Here is a 363-nt window from a genome sequence, read left to right as displayed (position 1 = left end):
TATATTTTTTTATATTTTATAATTCTATTATATAAAATATTGTTATCTTTGTACTGTAAATTTGTTAAAAAATGTTGATAAGGAAAACGTTGAAATTATTTAAAACATTCAAATTAGAGATATAATACATAAAAAAATTAAAAATACTTCATAAAGATTAGTTAAAATATTTATTTATTTCATCGATTGATTTCTATTTTTTATTTTTTTTTTCAATAAAAAAATTATTATTAATTAAAAATATTATTAATTATTATTAATTTAAATTATTATTAATTATTATTAATAAAAAATTATTATTATCGAATATTATACTTTCATATAGGTTATGATCATTGATGTTATGTATTATATATTCATAGC

Source organism: Apis dorsata, unplaced genomic scaffold, assembly GCF_000469605.1.
Source record: "Apis dorsata unplaced genomic scaffold, Apis dorsata 1.3 scaffold_190, whole genome shotgun sequence".
In the NCBI taxonomy this organism is placed as follows: Eukaryota; Metazoa; Arthropoda; class Insecta; order Hymenoptera; family Apidae; genus Apis; species Apis dorsata.
The sequence above is the reverse complement of the archived record's forward strand: the minus strand, read 5'-3'. Positions refer to the sequence as shown.